The sequence below is a fragment of the Euprymna scolopes genome, chromosome 22 (genome assembly GCF_053919585.1).
Source record: "Euprymna scolopes isolate OS-2025 chromosome 22, ASM5391958v1, whole genome shotgun sequence".
NCBI classification, from domain to species: Eukaryota; Metazoa; Mollusca; class Cephalopoda; order Sepiida; family Sepiolidae; genus Euprymna; species Euprymna scolopes.
Window position 1 is genome coordinate 65621995 of NC_136503.1, and position 16230 is coordinate 65638224.

Here is a 16230-nt window from a genome sequence, read left to right on the forward strand (position 1 = left end):
AATTCTCCTTAAAACAACGTTTAAACAGTTTTGTAAGGATGGGCGCTAGTTCTGGTTGAAATCTTTTGAGTACTATAATTGGAATAACGTAACGACCGGTTGCTTTACTGGAAGCAGGGTTTTAATTGGCTTGACAACATCACGTACATATATTTGTATATAACATAGCGAGTTTTCTGATACGCGTCTGTTTAGGATTCTGTTTGCTATTTGTCAAAACTGGTGGGAACCAAGCCGCTGCTCAGCTACTTTGGACTTGACGGATTGAGCATACACCACTCTTGCGTTTTTTCTTACATTTTTACAGTAGTTGCTGGTAGTTCTGAAAGCGGCTTTAGTCTCAGTACATCTATTAGTTTGGAAGCAATGGGAAAGGTGATTTCTTTGCGCAATGGCAGCAGTACATTCTGGAGAGAACCACGGCTGACTGTTAAGTTTGTGCTGGAATTTTTTCGAGCGTATGAAACGGTCTATACCTACAATTAACCATTCCGTCAGGTCTGATACTATAGAGGACGCATCCTTTTTAAACACTGAACGCAGGTGTAGTTCTGATATAAATGTACGGAAGCTATCCCAGTCAGCCATAGAGTATCGATATACTGCACGATGAAGAGGTACATCTGAAGACTTATTACATTTCATTTTTATCTTAACTAATACTACAGAGTGGTCGGAAGATCCAACTGGGGACATTTCGCGGCAAATTGTAAGAAAAAGGTCTAGTAGACTTGCATACTGGCCGTCAGTATCGGGCATACGGGTGGGTTCGTGAACAATCTGAGTGAGGTCATAAGCAATGGAGAAATCATTACAGAACCTCCCCTCATCATCGGTCTCGTTTGAATGAGTTAACCATTCCACATTGTGAACATTAAAATCTCCACGGACACGACTATTAGCTGGAGGATAATCAGATAGGACGGGGCCAATTTTCTTAGATATGCTTTTAAAGATAGTAACTCCGCTGTTGTGGGGGCGATAGAGAGCAAATATAAATGCAGTAATTTGAGCAAGTGCAACTCGGAAGCACATATAGCTAAGTTAGGATCTTCTCTGGAGATGTCACTATCACATGAAAAGTCATCTTTTATATAGGCACATATTCCATGCCCATGACAATTTTGGGGCTCATATTTTTAAGTTAAATTAGAGTACCCTTTAATTGCGAACTCATCTAGGGAAATGGTCTGTCCAATGCCAGTTAATATATATATATATATATATATATATATATATATATATATATATATATATATATATATATATATCACTTATAAACGCCCGGAAGCCACTCGGGGATAAGGGTTATTGCGTGTACAGTAATCAATTGGATAATATCGTAGTAATCGTTAGTAATAGAGATTTGATAAAGTATTTTACTCAAGGGGGCGGTTTATTAGGAATTTGTTTATGTTGGACTTGAAGACATCCAAGTTGTAGTCAGGTGGGAAACAGGTAAACGGAAAAGAGTCTCACAGTCGTGCCTTTCAAAGAAGCTTTGTTCATGGAATCTTCGTTTTGATTTAGGCACAGATATATCAAGGCTTAATGATAACATGAGTAAAATAAATTGTGTATTGGATGTAGAACAATACTAAAAATCAGGGAAAATATGGTGTGTTTGCATTACTTCAGAAATGCACAACGACACTTTCCTAACTAAAGAGTATTTTGTTTTACAAATTGGAAGTTTTTGTAAAAATATTCGATCATGAGTAGGTTGAAGCACATGCCTCCACGTGGAAATTTTATTGCAATCCCCACTATCCCCGATGGGTTACTTCCACATGTGCAAAGGCAGCACACGTACCACAGATTTAACCGACATAAATCCAGTTCAAATAGACAGAAGTATATAGAAGCCAGAAGTTATTGCAAGAAAGAAATAGCGACAGCTAAGATAGAATTTACGAAACCACCCAAAAACGCATCGAAGCGCAGAAATTAGGAACCCGTGACTTCTGGAAAATCTACAACCGTGTTGTAAATAATGGGCAACCAACAATTCCCCTATCATGAAGTTGTTTGCTCAGCAACCGAGAAGGATAACATGATTGCCAGTCGATTTGCCTCCAACTCCACACTAGACGCTTCTAACCACCCTCTCCCACACTTTTCTTTGCGGACAGACGCCACACTTGGCGATCTGAAAATCACCCCTGCTCAGGTGCATGCTATCATAAAAACCTTGACACTGCAAAAGAATGTGGACCTGATCTCATCCCAGCTGTGATATTAAAAAAGTACTCCGCTCCAATCCTCTCCAAACTTTACAACAAATGCCTTAATGAATCTTGCTGTCCTGCCTGCTGGAAAACTGCTTCTGTGGTACCAGTTTTCAAGAATTCTGGCAAAAGAACTGGCCCAGCAAATTACCGCCTCATTAGACTCCTCCCACTTTTTGCCAAAATATTCGAGTCCATAATTAACCAAGCTCTAGTCCCTCACCTTACAGACGATAACCTTCTTACCGACCAACAATATGGATTTAGGCAAGCCCGTTCCACAGCAGACATTCTAACTGTAATCTCCGAGGGTATATACAATTCACTTGACAAAGCAGGGGAGAGTAGATCGGAAGCTCTAGATATATCTAAGGCTTTTGACAGGGTATGGCACGAAGCTCTTCTCAGGAAAATCAGATCATACGGTATCACTGAAAGAATACTTGATAGAATTAAATCCTTCTTAGATAAGAGAACAATCAAGGTTGCCCTCGATGGCCGTACATCTAAACAATATGATATAAATGCGGGAGTGCCTCAGGGGTCTATTCTTGGACCTCTATTATTCCTAATATTCATAAATGACCTCGCTCACAAAATTGTCTGTGAGATGGGTATATATGCTGAGTACACCACGCTCTATAACAGCCACGACAGGAAAATAATTGAACACATATCTAAAGAAATGGCAGAAACACTAGAGGATGAGCTCCAATCTGTAGTGGGATGAGGACAAAAATGGTTGGTCACATTCAATGCTGCCAAGACTAAACTTGTTCCCTTCAATAACTACAAGAAACATTCTCTACCACCAATAGCAATGCCCAAATACTCTTTATCTGAAAGCACATCTTTTAAACTCCTCGGTCTAACGTTCACAGGAGACATGATCTGGAACAATTACATTGAGAGCATTGCCAGGACCGCTGCAAAAAGGTAGGTCAAGCAATTAATTGTTGAATTTAGATCAGTTTCTTTGCTTGATTCTATTAGCCATATATAAACATAGCTTGACGAATCGCCAACGAACTTGGTCAAAACGTCAGTTATATACTCACTCAGAAGTGTTTTAATATTGGAATACCTTTTTTTAAGTATAGTCATGTTTATCAAAATAGTAAAACTCCGAGATCTTTTACTTGCACCATTGTTGAGTCAATAGTGTTGCATCTTATGTCATATTGATCGTTACCATTGAACGAACGTTTCATACTCTCGTCAGGTTTCAGGTGTAAATTAAATTAACCTCATAAAGCCGATACTTCATAAAACGGTATATCATAAAAAGATAACAAAAAAAAACAATAAATAAATAATAGAAAACTTTACAATACTAAAAAAATACCTAATTCAATCATTGGTCTTGGTCATCTTGAGGACATCTCGTAACTGAGTTATGTAACATTGTGAAAAGGAATCTATTAATTAAAGATGAACAAGAGTAACTGAATCAAAGATGTCTTAATTTTTTTGCGTAGTCTATACATTTAAATCCATAGTTTTTCCAATAAATACTACTATTACTATATCATTGTATACGTAGTACTAGCGAGACTGTTGAAATGTCATGAAATAAGAAATATATTGAAGCAACAAATATGTTTTGATAAGCTGATATTTTCCTGGAAAGTTAGACATAGATCTTGAGACAGAAGACGTAGTGTAACGCAGTAAATATAAGACTAAAACACTTCTATAAAAATAGCGTAGATTCAATTTGAAATATAGAACCGACCAAAATAATGATAAATAATCAGAAAGTACTCGTGTGCTACATAGTTAAATAGAGATAATAAAATCAAATTGTAAAGTACAAATGTAAATGTTCTCATCCAGTCCAGCATTTCTTGGTAGAAAATGATCTTATTTCACCCAAACGGCAACAATAATCATATATTATTATAATATTATTTAAAAAATATTATAATATTATTAAAAAAATATTATAATATTATTTTAAAAATATTAGAATATTATTCAGGAAAACGATGTTTCCTAACGATAATGTCACTCTCTAAATGAATAGCTCTCGTCTTGAGAAAGTGCCTTCCTTTGAGAAACTTCTGGGTCTGGCCTTTACTTCTGACTTGAAACGAAAACGCAAAATCATATCCATTGACAAAAAGTAATAGACAAATGATAGGATAATTCTATTTCGTAGCGGTGTGTCTGTATGTCATGGAGGGAAATATAAAACAGGTAAGTATGATCGAGGGAACCAAACAATGCACACGTTATATAGTCGTCTATGTAATGTTCGTTATGTGCCTGTATACATTTTTACCACATAGATACGTTCAACAATACTTAAATAAACGGTACGAATAGCATTACTGCCTGCTGGTCAAGACAAAGGAAGGACATACTATTTTCTTCGGAACCATCGCTATATTGTTCTAGCCTAGCTTCTAAAAAAGGTAAGTCATTTTCTATTCCGAAAACTTTCACAGACAAATTGCTTTTTCAAATTTACATTATTCTTATTGCACCTTTTTCCACTGGTGTTGCACACTATTCATTTTTCAGGGATTTTATACTAGTGACTTTTCAGCTGAATGCCTTAATAGCTGAACTATTCCTAAGTAGCTGAAAATAACATTTTATAGTTTTATACACTTTAAACGAAAAGTATTAACTATGTTAACGCCGTTTAACACAAATCTGAATATATCATTGACGGAAGTTGTGTATATTTAGTGTTTTATTTAGGACTTTCATCTAAACAAAAGCATGCGTCTGTCTACATAAGCAAACATATCTGTTTTATCCTCAGCTATATGCTGTCAAACTATTAAAAACGAGATTTATTCACGAGAACGATTTGGGCAGTATTCCAAGTCGTTGTAAATGTCGATGAACTTTTGAATAGCTTGAATCCGTCTACTATTCACTACGACAAAAGAACGTTCTTAGATTCCACGGTACAACTATTCCGTCATGCAGCTATTATGTTGAAATTCATCTTTTACAATAACTTCTTACTTAAATATCCTCCGATAAAAAAAACGACATATATTCTTATTCTAAAACCGGACATGCTTTAATGCACAGGTGATTTAATTTTTGAAAACTTATCTTTTTTACAATCCGCCACGCAATAATAAAGACTAATGTGTATAGATTTGTGTAAACTAAATGTAAACATATTTTCTCGATTACGAATTATCTTGTGAATGAAATGGATATTTTCTCGATTACGAATTATCTAGTGAATGAAATGGATATTTTCTCGATTACGAATTATCTAGTGAATGAAATGGATATTTTCTCGATTACGAATTATCTAGTGAATGAAATTGATATTTTCTCGATTACGAATTATCTAGTGAATGAAATGGATATTTTCTCGATTACGAATTATCTAGTGAATGAAATGGATATTTTCTCGATTACGAATTATCTAGTGAATGAAATGCATATTTTCTCGATTACGAATTATCTAGTGAATAAAATGGATATTTTCTAGTCCTTGAAGGAAATTATTTCGATAGCATTCTATCTTGAAGATGCGCATACCAAGTTAGAAAAAAACGGTGCCCCCCAAATTAATTCGCAGAGAAATTCTCCACTCGAATTAAGATGTTACCTATTGAGCTTTTCTCATTATCTCATCTGAAATTATTTAGATAAGATTTATATAAAATATTAAATGACTATAAGCAGGAGCCGTTTCTACGAGTTCGAGTAACTCGTAGAAATGGCTCCTGCTCATAGTAAATTAAAAAAAAAAAGCTTCAACGATTTTGGAGATAAAAAAAGCTTCAACGATTAATAAAAATTTATTAAATTTTAACTTGTTTTAAAAGTTCATAAGGAACTCAATGTAAGTGAAAGAAATAAAAATGAAACATTAGTTAGGAAACTTGTTTTGTGACATACATTTTTACACTTATATTATTAGAGCGGATTCATTTTGTGCTATTTTTGTTAATATACAATTAAAATTTTCAACTAAGAGATTTGCTAGTTAGGGTGGTCTCTAGAGAAAGTATGTCAAAGTATGACTAAAAAAAATTCACCTTCACTAGATTAATAACCTTGTTCCGAATGTATTCAAAATAACAAATAATTTTTTGTATTTTTTTACAATCAGACAATTGAAAGTGTAGAATAATACTCTTTGTTGTCCTTTGTCTAGAAGTAGATATTCTTATACATTGAGACAATATATATGTGTACTAATCAATAGCGTCGCAGTCCGGAGCTGTGTATTCTTTTGCACTGAAAACAATATGGCGTTTAATCTGCCTTCGCGCGGAGATACATAATTCTATACATACGTAATGATTTGCATTGTAGAAAAACAATGTTTTCTGGACAGAAATATGTATATATTAATAGGATGTCGTGTGTGTTATTTATTTTGTGTGGCACGCTTACATCCGAATGAATCTCGTTTAATTTTCATGGATTTCTATTACTTGTAATAAATAAATTTAGCTAGATGTTTTCATAAGTTTTGCTTTCAGTTTCGATTATAGCTGATTGCACTCTTAATCTACTTTTGATAAATCATTTTTCAAGAATTTTTACTAAGTTTTGGTTTCGGTTTCGATTATAGCTGAAGAAACTCGAGTTTTATATATATATATATATATATATATATATATATATAAGTTTTTGTTTCTGTTCTGATTCAAGGTTATGCATCCTAATCATATATATATCTATATATATATATATATATATATATATATATATATATATATATAGATATAGATATATAGATATAGATATATAGATATAGATATATTTTAAATCGTAACTTAATTAATGTATAAAAATCAATAGAACATTAAATCTATAATTATATATACGAAATCTGCAAGAATTAAAATATCATATTTAAGCGTACTTTAAAACTGAGTTACGCCGGGCTTCCTTTCTACCTTATATAAATACTTTTGCCGTTTTAACAAAAGAGCTACAATAATATAAGTGCGTCTCAATTTACGTCGAACATCTACAGAATACCAACATCAATATATTACACATGAATGTGTCTCCTGTGGAATTTCCACTAATCCCGCTAGTATATATATAACTCTGGGAAAATTATAATCAACCTTACGTTAAATTTTATAGTTCAAAGCAATTTTAAAAGGGGCCATGTATATAAATGGTTTACACTATTCAGTAAAGGAATTCGTTTAATTATTTGAACGCAGAAACAAAACTCGTACTTTTGCTTAAGAGCAATGGGTAATACCTACTCTGCTTGTATGTTTCATATTTTTAGAGATTGAATATAAATCTTTCAGAACTACAGTACTTTTTAGTGCCCTTATACTTTGTTCTAGTATTGTAAAAACTGGATTTATCCCCAATTAGAGACTGACTTTATGTCTAAGTCTTCCCTCGTGTAGATGCAAATAAATAGGAACCCAGACATTAAGTAGTTTTTTTAATAAATTGCTGTTGTTTTTTTTTATCTAATATCAATATTGACAAAATTGTAATTGGTATATAATCATAGCGCGTTTTTTCTAGACGAAAATGAACGAATTTTGATGCTTTTGTTTATGTGTTTTGCTTTAAGGAATATCAACCCTTTTTAGGTTATTTAATGGCAAATCTAGTTACTTCGAGAACAGTATTCATGTTGTATCCACTTGTTTAGTAGAATGTTTTTAATCTTTAAGCTCTTTGTATCTTAAATCGCTATTTTGTAGTGTTTGGTTTAATGGTTATGTTTTACGGCATATCAACCCTTTTTGGATTATTCAATAATGAATCCAGTTATTTTGGTAATAGTATTCATGCTGCATCCAGTTATTTTGTAGGAGGTTTTTATTTCTTCAGGTTCTTTGTATTTTCAATCGCTCGTTTTATTTTTTGATTTAGTTGTTTTATAGTGGATTTTTAAATTTTTGTTCCCTGCACTGTAGAACATGAGTTTTGCAATGGGAGTGGGAACAGCGGTATAGCATTAATGTTTTGTTCATTTTCATTAGAAAACCAGTCAGGAAGTAAGGGAGCTAGAAACAGAAAGGGGGAATGGGAAGAAGGAATAGGGGGAAAAAGGTGGGTTGCTGTTGTTGTTGTTGCTGTTGGGGTTTGCTTTACAGAACATACATTTTTTTTCAAAAAGAAGTAGAAAAACAAAAGGCATCAATGTTAAGTGCATTTCGTCTCAGGAAATCAATATCTTCAGATAGCCTAATCTGCTTGCACCAGAAAAATTTAGAAATTGTTATAAAAATGTTTTCCTCAACAAGTAGCTTTTAGTGACGTCTACGGCTTGTTTATGCTGTTTCATTTAAAATTGTGTTTATATTATTATTTGCTGTTTCGACAAAGAAACTATACTTGCCTGAAAGGTCAATTATGGTATATGTCGTTTTTGTACGTAAACACATATACTGTGGTTACCAGGACCGTAACATAATGAAGCAGTCTGAATTACAGAATAGAAATTCTAGACACATGAAATATTAGTTTAGGTTAACAATCGGCAATGTTGTGCGTCTCGTTATTAAGAAAGATAATACTCAGAGTGAACGATATATGACTAACTTAAAGTGGTTGCAATACCAGTTCGTATTTTGAGAAAATGTAAGCACAATGAATGATAGAGGTTAGCAATTTTATTACGAAAATATAAAAATACAACATTTCACCCATAATGACTAGATAATAAAACTCATGGAAAAGTAATCCCTCGTTATTATATTGTATATAAGAAAACAACATGCCAATACTTTCAAATTAATTATAAACGGTGGTAAAGAAAATGATAAATTTAATAAAAATGTCCGTCTTGTATGACGAGAATTGAACATGTCTATATATGTAGTACTATATTATTTAAAATATTACTACAGGGTAGCCCACTTAAAAATAGCCCTGGAAATGTAATAGAGAAGAGGAACATCCTTTTATAGGTTTATAGGTTATAGGTATAGCATTGTTTAAATTTCCTGCAAGATCTCCCTGTTTGTATCTGCGACTTTCTGGGCACGTTTAACAACGTTTTCAGATGATGCCTGTAGATCTTCTCTGGTGGTTCTCTTGAAAGCGGTGGTAATGTTCTTTTTTAGTAGGTCGAGATTATGAGGACTGTTTGCATAAACTTTTTTTTGTTTTTAAGTGTCTCAAAAATAAAACTCACATGATGACAAGTCCGGGGAACGTGCTGGCCATAACCCCTTGCTTATTGTTTTCACTTCCACAAACATGTCATGAACTCGTGTCAGAGATCTTTGAGACATGTGGCATGTAGCGCCATCTTGTTTGAAAAAGAATTGCATTCTGTCTTGTGGTGTCATCATGTTGCAAGAGAAAGATAGATAGGGATACTTTTAAGTAGACGAATTATATTTGTAATATAGTTGTAGTGTTTTTTTTAGAAATACGTTGCGTTTTACTGAATGAAGAAAAATGAGAAGTTATATTTGTTTAGTGCTTCGCAATTCTATTCAATTATTTTACGAGAACGGATGTAGTCTGTATAGAAACCCAGTAAGAAATAAATAACCTAAGACGGAGAGCTTATTATTTATTGAGTATATATTTTCTGAACTATTACAAGAAAATAAAACGATGGCTGGCACAATATAGGAGAGATTACAGTTATTTTTTTTTTACACAGTGATCACCACTTATCAAGGCCCGGAAGCCACTCAGGGATAAGGGTTATTGCAAGTACATTACGTTAGTGAGGAGATTTGCTGAAATGTTTACTTAAGGGGGGCGGTTCATTAGGTATTTGTTAACGTTGGACTTGAAGACATCCAAGTTGTAGTCCGGAGGGAAGCAGGTAGACGGAACAGAGTTCCACAGGCGTGCAGTTCTAAGAAAGAAGCTTTGTTCATGGAATCTGCGTTTTGATTTAGGCACAGATATAGAGTGGGGGAAATTTTTCATTAAAGTGCACGTGATAATAAATATTGAAGTGATAAGAAGTTATGATTACTTCTGTTATATATATTATTTGTGGAAGTCATATACGTCGAAATTGTTATACATGGGCATCACCACTTATCAAGACATAGAGGGCACTCGAAGATTAAGGTTAAAGAGTGTGCCGTAGAAATTGGACAATATAGTAATTGTTTGTAATGGAAATTCAGTGAATTTACTAACTTATATGGAACGGCTCATCAAAAATATGTTTACGTTATACTTGTAGTCAGCTGGAAAGCAGGAAAACGGAAGATAATTCCAGAGGCGTGCAGTTCTAATAAAGAAGCTTTGATCATGGAATCTACGTTTAGATTAAGGCACAGATAAAGATTGGGGGAAATTATTGATAGTGGTTTCTGCTAGAGGGGTGTTTCTTGTGAAAGTTTGGCGAGGGGGAACCATAAATTGGAGCTCAGTTGCGAACTTGCCATGAAAATAACCATAGAGCAGAGACAAACTCTCAACATCTCTTCTGCGAGAAAGAGGTTGCAAGGAAGAGAAAAGGACACCCCTACGAGGCTACGGCGTCTCTTTTGAACTCTAGGAAGACAGAATAAGTCCTTTCTACCCACTCCTGCCCAGACGTGGCAACAGAACCCCACCCTTTGACGTACCTGTCTCTTATTGATTAATCGCTAAAATTCTGATTTGGAATAAACGTAATTCTAATTTCCGAAAACACGCATCAACTGTTGACAGAAAGCCTGATAATATTAGAATTATATGTAGCACATATGTTTATAGTCCAATGATGACCGGATTTTGAAGGAAAAAATAAAACTTAATTTCATTACTATAGTAGACTAGCGGGGGGAAGGCTTTGCCCTGTCGTAAAATAGGCTTAAATATTATAATTTAAATGGTCCAGATTTCGTATATCTATATAATCATAAACTCAAATTACCTTGTAACCCACTTTCCGGTTTACGACATCCAGCTGCGCATGCGCGCATAAACATTAACCATAACAACGTAAACAAATAAACACAAGTCGCATCTTGCGCAGATTTTGATCTGCACACTGAAATATTAACGTTATTATTTCGAAATTATTATTTAAGATTGGAAGGTGGGGATGTTTTGCAACTATTCTTTATTACAACTATACTGTCGCTATTTTCGTACAACTAAACAACTTCAACCCATTGATAAACATAAGAATTGTAGTAAAGCCAAGACTACTACTACTACTGCTACTAATACTACTATGACTACTACTCCCTATCCGTCTCTTTTCCTTCCTTCCTTCCTTCCTCCCTTTATTCTTTTTTTTATTTTTTGCTTATATTTCTTGATACAAAATAGTCGTGTAAGAACGGTGAATGTGTTGACACATTTACTAATCTGTTTCAATATAAGTTTTATTTTATTTTATTTATGTAGGGTTTTTTTTTGCTTCAGGTTTTAAGTTTCTATAACTTCGTTGAAGGATTCCAATATGGGCTTTTTATTCTTATATTTCTCATCGGTAGGTTCATGTCCGTTTTTGCTGCTAAATGACTTTCGTCGGCGTTCGATTCGCACGAAAAACTTGTTTAATTTTCGATTTTTGAGCGATTATTCGAAAAAAAGGTAACTTTAAACGAATAGAGAGGATTTTTTGAGTGATCCGTCCGTGATTTTTCAGTTTAATGTATGTTCATAGAAATGCTTCTATTATGTAAAAAAAAAAAAAAAAAACACCTATTTTCTTTACGTCACAAGTGTCAAGCTCAAACATGAATTCCATAACTAATATAACATAGTGACCCAACAGGTCACGGGTAATCAAGTATTATCATAGGGTCGTGATTCTAAATGTTAAAAAAATACTTGGGTGCAATCCTCTAGAATCGAAACCGAAAGCAAAACGTTAACAGTAAAAGCTGGTTAAGTTACTATTGCGCCAACGTGACACGCATATGAACTGCTAAAAAATAAAGTAACGTAAATGTACAAGGTGTATAACGGTTTTTCAATATTGACCTCTTTTTACCCATTAAAAACTATTTTAACCGGCTAAAGACCCATAAAAGAAATGTTCATAAAATCGAATCATTTGACGCTCCTAGCGCCGCTCTGCACTTTTGGTTTTGCTTTAGAGTTTGAATATATCGAAACAGACAGAAACACATAGTCCCTTTTATACGTGAATTAGACTTTTATATGTTAGACTAGACATAGCTTATTTAATATATTTACCCGAGCGTAAAATACATTTAAATATGATACTTTATTTAGTCCATATTTCGTATATATTATAATAGAGTCGTGGTTTCAAAAGAAAAAAAAAGTATCTGCGTGCTATCAACTAGAGTCGAAACTAAAAGCATTCGATGCTGGTGATGTTACCACTGTACCAACGTAATATGCATATGAACTGCTTAAAAATTACAAATTAAAGGTAAACAAAGATGAATGTACAAAATGTCTAACGATTTGTTTTCAATTTTGACGCATATTAAAATACCTATTTTATCCGGCTAAAGACCCATTAAAGAACGGCCCGTAAAAAAATTCAATGATTTGAGACGCGTAGCGCCGCTCTGTGACTTGTAGTGTCGGAGGAGATAGAGTTTGAAATTATGAAGACAGACAGACAGACATATTATGTTTTATATATTAAATTATTATAAACATTGCCGAAATAAATTGTTCTCGACATGTTTAACGGGGTGTTTATAAGAGTGTTGACCTACTACAAAGCCTCATTAGTGGTTTTATATTTATTTCGTCAGTTCTCGTGGAAGCACACACCGGTGATTTTGTGATAGTAAATAAATAAAATCTGATTAAACAGTGATTATCAAACTCTTCGTGTGTAAACAACACAGACTATTTGGTATTTGGAAAAAAAAACAACGAAGCGAAGAAAGCTTATTTTTATACAATTTTGTCGCGACTTGGTTTTTACCAGGGGTATGAACAAACTTGTCATCAAAGAGGCATTTTTTCGTTTCAGCAAGAAAATTGGAAGTGCGTGATAGAACGCGTGGGATAAGAAAAGTATGATCATGAATGTCCACGCGTGACCAAAGATAAAACAACATAACAGATACACAACTTACGATTCTACGGATTGGTTGTTTTTTTTTTGCTTTGTTTTACGGCATATCAACACATTTAAGGTTATGTAATACCGAATCCAGTGATTCTGAAGAAAAAAATGTTTTTAACAGAATTCATTTTTTTTTTTTTGTTTTTTTCAAGTCAGTTTCAATTTAATCCATATGTGGGACCCTAACAGGTATTAACAATCCGGATTAGAGTGGACCTAGGGGCAATAACAATTAAGGAGGTTGCGCCACACTCCACAAAGCCCGCAGGCTGGGACCTTACCATCGGATATAGTTTAAGATCATATCCAGAACCTACGATTCTATGGAAGAATACGAAAATAAGTAGGTAGTACTTGAGCAAGTTTAAAGAAGATAACTTTGTCGATAAGATTTGATTTCTGGAGTAAAAGTGCAAACAGACTTTTTAATTCAATGCTAAATGGACCATCTATTAAAATGTCTTGATATAATGATTACCTCAATGCAAAATATCATGTGTAAAAAGTAATGCATTAATTTTGTTTGTTTGTTTGAGAAAGGTATTGGTCTGCGCATTGTCTTTATATTCATCAATTTTCACGCTCAAAGTATAATAAACTCAAAAAGTAAGCAGTAAAATACCAGATAGCGCCAAGTTTACATAACATACTTAAATATTATGAAAGAGTTAATGAAACTCTTATCAAATAGAGGCGGCATACGTCAGTAACATTCAATGACCTTTTAACAGAAGTTGAATGATATATAAGCTACTGTACAGTGTTATCTCTTCAAGTAAATCACCAACAATTTACATGTTTAGAACGCCTCTTACCCGAAGCCTTTAACCAGTCTCACCCCCACCCGATTAATCGGTATGGTGCTGCAATTTTCTTTCTTAATGTGTTGCTTCAATTTTAACGTATTTGAAAGAGCCCATCAAGAGCCTTGTTCGTCTCTCAAAAGACCCGCGGCTCGCATGCTTTATTCGTCCAAGTAAGTTGTTATTACCTTTGAACTCTATTCCTAATTGAGCTGTGATTAATTTTTTTTCTTTTTAAGAAAAGTGACTTTGGTTTACTGTGTATTTGCCCTCTTTCTAATACGATGCCAATTCTTCATTAATGTATAGTTACTCTTTTCTTGCGGCCATTTTGTATCTGAAATTAACTTCTCTTTTCATAGTCATTTTTCTCCTTCACTTATTTATGTATTGATCTTCTTTTATCCTTCTGCTTTTTTCTGCGCTTACTGATTTCGTCCCTTATTCAGTAGTATTGTTCTCCTCTTTTTATTTATGTCTTCCTCGTTTTCTTTTTTTCGCCTTCTAAACACTTATTTTTTTATTTTCTTAACGTTCTTCTCTTCTTCCCCAAAACTACGCCTTTTCTATTCTTTAGCATTTCTGTTCTCTTTATTTATGCGTTTATTCCTTATTAGGCTTTAGGTCCCTTTTTTAACATTTTTTCTCCTTCTTCTTTACATTTTCTTATTCTTAAATGGATGTTATTTATTTTTCTAATATTTTATTTTTTTTATTTTCCTAGTTTCATTCTTTTTTGTGTGGGCGGTTCTTCTCATTTCTGTGTATCGGTTTATATTTCCTATTTCTAATAGACATATCTACTTTTTTTCTTTATGACTGACTGTGATAACATTCATTCGTGTTGCTTATTTCTTATTTTGCTTCATTTTACTTTGCGCTTCTCAGTTTTATTTAGTGGTTTATCAATTTTTTTTATATCCATTGTTTTCTATGCTTCTCCTTCTCGAGTTCTTGTTTCGTTTTTTATTTCGTACTTCTACTTTTATTTTGTACTCCTAATTTTATTTCGTACTCCTACTTTTATTTTTCCCCCTTTTTACAGTACATTTTTACTAATTTTTTATTCCTCATGTGTTTTTAATTTTCACTTCAAAATTCGTCTTTCTATTATTTTAATTCTTACATTATACGTTTTTGTTCTTTTTGTCTTATTCCTTTTTCCACATTGACTCTTCATATTTTATCTCCCCATTTATCATGTTATAAGCCATTCCTTCTAGTTTCTTTCTTCTCTTTATTCTCACACTGCTAATTCTCATATTTCGAAATCCAGTTCTTCTCTTTATAAACCAACGGTAACTAAGATTAAAACATGGCGTAACTAAGAGATATATTATTTCGCCTGGCGTCAAATTCATTTAATGCATAGGTATTTTCAGTCATGTAAGATAAAGAGAGAAATAATTAAAACAAGCTTACAAAAATATGTTTACATGCCTTTTTTGTACAAAGTTGAAAACACGCTTTTCACTATAAGATTATCCTTAATCGTCGCCGGCATCATCGTCAAGATGACAACAGAAAAGATTATACAGCTCTTGAGGTCGAGTTTTTTTATCATTGAGCACACTTCATAATACAAGCTGGTATTCCGTTTTATTTACATTTTTTTTATTCCAGTTTATCTATTGTCTTTAGGAAATTTTAATATTATGCTTGATTTTTTCTTACGTTTAAAACAAACTAGCCACTACAACACTCATCCGTCGTCGTCGTTGTCGTCGTCGTCGTCGAAAGCCACAAAAAAGCTTCCCTCGATTGAAACATTTCGCTCGTGTTTTTATTCCATTGAAAATACTTCGCACTACACCTACACGTTCCGTCCGTTTTCTTTTTTCTTTTTTTTTTGATACAACACATTCCGTAACACAAATACGAATGCCCATTAACAATTGGAAATCCCCGATATACTTTTACACTTTCTGTTTTTTCAATTCATTCTGCAAATTATAATCGTTTTGATACTAAGCTAATATATTATTAAAAAAATAAACATTGACACAAAAATATTCCCCTATCGAATCTTAAAATATATGGCTTTTTATATATATATACTGTAACGTTGCATGTGAACCTGAAATCGCCTTTTTAAAACTTTAAATTTACAGCCCTTTTCTGGTGGCGGAGGTTCCAATCGATAAAAATATGCACAAATAGTTAAAAATAGATGTCAAGGTCGACTTTTGAAATAGAGAGTTCCACTTGTTCATCTACTTAATAACATGGCGAACAATGCTGACTTAACATTTAGATT